At 43.0% G+C, this 2,500-nt stretch overlaps 1 protein-coding gene across 1 annotated transcript in view; it reads right to left on the minus strand.

Moving 5' to 3' along the window:
• Positions 1 to 216, minus strand: part of LOC122132510 (NLR family CARD domain-containing protein 3-like) — a 9,832-nt gene extending 9,616 nt beyond the window's left edge. The window contains exon 1 of the mRNA XM_042707195.1: positions 1 to 216. This exon is cut by the window's left edge and continues 166 nt beyond it. The gene's annotated coding sequence lies outside the window, so the exon portion shown is untranslated.
• Between the last annotated feature and the right edge of the window lie 2,284 nt (positions 217 to 2,500).

The following is a 2,500-nucleotide window of genomic DNA, read 5'->3' on the forward strand; positions in this document are numbered from 1 at the left end:
ACACACGCGCCTCCCACACCGACTCCTACTAACACGCAGACGTTTAGCTATAGTCGAATCTCAAGCAAGACACACACATCTAGAAACAAAACGTGTTCTGCACAACAACAAAACAAGGAAACTGTCTTTACTCGAGATTGTGATGTCGCCATGACATCTGGAGGCGCACGGAAGGCGGGCCAACTGTTGTTCCGGGTTCAGCAGTTCATACGTGACTGTCACCGCGGGCAAACACGGTTTGGTTTAGTTTCGGTTTCGGGCGTTTGAAACGGCCCGTTATGGTTTAATCTGACATCTGGCTTCTTCACTGGTTCAACACATCAAATAATCGGTTCATAAGTCCACTTTGCACTCGGTACACTTATTGTAAAAGACCCCATATGAACAAGATGAAAGCGAAAGGTGATGCTTAACAAAACACACAACAAACACACACATATTTAGCACAGGCAGCTCCCCATGTTCCAGGTGCTGCGTCACAATTCCCCGGTAGGGGGCACCAAATCATAACAAATCTCCAGTTCTCCTGTATGACAGTTAAATAGTACAATACCAGGGGTTCTGCGTCAGAGGCACAGACGCAATTCTCCGTATTAGAAGTCAGTGTAAACTGTATTACCGGTGGATCACCCCCCCCCACCCCACACACACACACACACAGCTCTGTGCTTCCCTTAAATATGTTAGTGTAGGCTACCCACACACACACACAGCTCTGTGCTTCCCTTAAATATGTTAGTGTAGGCTACCCACACACACACACACACACACACAACTCCACACACAACTCTGTGCTTCCCTTAAAAAAAGCTTTTGATTCAGTCTGGCACGACAGCCTTTTCCTAAAATTACTTGAAAGTGGTATCGGAGTGAAAACGTACGATCTGATCGAATCAAATGTACACTAAGGGGAAGTGCTCAATTAAAATTGGAACAAAGAAAACAGAATCTTTCTTTCAGAGACGTGGAGTAAGGCAGGGCTGTAACCTTAGCCCCACATTATTCAATATATACAGAAATGAATTGTCAAAACAAATAGAGAATTCCCCTGCACCTGGCCTCTCACTAAATGACTCAGAAATAAAATGTCCTTTTCTTTGCAGACGACTTGGTTGTGCCGTGTCCAATAGCAGAGGGACTACAACAGAACCAGAATGTCCTGCACACGTCCTGACAGACTTGGGCCCCGACCATTAACCCACAAAAAAACTAAAATAATAACTTTTCAGAAAAAAATCCAGAGGTCAGGGAAAGAAATTCACCCTTGGTACACACACACAATTGAACACACCAAAAATGATACTTACCTTGGCTTGAGGATCAGCTCAACAGCCAATTATAACTTAATTATAACTTAACTCAAAGCTGTGAATGATTAGAAAGAGAAAGCAAACGGGGCCTTCTCTGCCCTCGAAAGGTCTATTCCATTTGATACACAAACACACACACACACACACACACAACCCTCCCAACCCTGCCTCCCACACACACACACAGACACTATACGACACACACACACACACACACACACTAACACGCTATACTACACACACACTATGCTACACACACACTCACACACATACAACCCTCCCAACCCTGCCTCCCACACACACACTATACTACACACACACAACCCTGCCTCCTGTGTTTAAAAAAAAAAAAAATAATAATAAAAATAAATAATAATAATCTGCCTGCCGTTACGCAAATTCAGCCTACAGACCTACAATGAAAGTGCACAACACCACAGTTTAAAAGAAAGAAACTATGTTCTTTAGTGTGGATTTAAAACATCCACACTGTTTTTAACGAATCAAATGTGCACTTTCTGAACTGTCAAAGAGAAAAAATACTGACAGTAGGCCTACGGGTTCTAAATAAAAAAATATAGGTCGGACCTACAGAGTAGTATAGTACAGTAGTATAGTTTAAATATGCTGTTTGAATGTTGTTTAAGTGATAGTCGCGGTAAAGGTGCCCATTAAACTTACATGTAGCCAAACCTGCTTTGTTAATAAGCATATGTTACGGAGTCACACTTCACGCTGAAACTTCAGTTTAACAAGATCGTCCCAGTTATCACAGTCCCCCTTTTTCATTACATTAGTAGCAATACTAACAGGTTAGCTAGCCAACTTTACACTTAGCTAACAGCTAACTGGATGTCTGTGTAGACGTTAGCAGTGTTGGTCTTTGTCAGGGAAATGACCCTAAACAGTTAGTTAGCAGATTAAAGACACCACCCAGCATGGAAGTGAACTGGACTTGTTACGCCGCGTCCGGCGGAGAGCAGACACCTTGACCAGGTTCTCTCTCCCGTGCCATGCTGAAACAAATCCCTTTATTGAAAATCCAATGTTTACACAGGATGGCAGACAGGATGCTGAGATCCAGTTTTGGCTGGATCTTACCCCTGCCCACAAAAAAGACATTTCACAATCCCCCAATTCCTTCTTATCTTGCACCTGTTCTCAAAAAGACATTCTACAACCCCCAATTC

This window comes from Clupea harengus, unplaced genomic scaffold (genome assembly GCF_900700415.2).
Source record: "Clupea harengus unplaced genomic scaffold, Ch_v2.0.2, whole genome shotgun sequence".
NCBI classification, from domain to species: Eukaryota; Metazoa; Chordata; class Actinopteri; order Clupeiformes; family Clupeidae; genus Clupea; species Clupea harengus.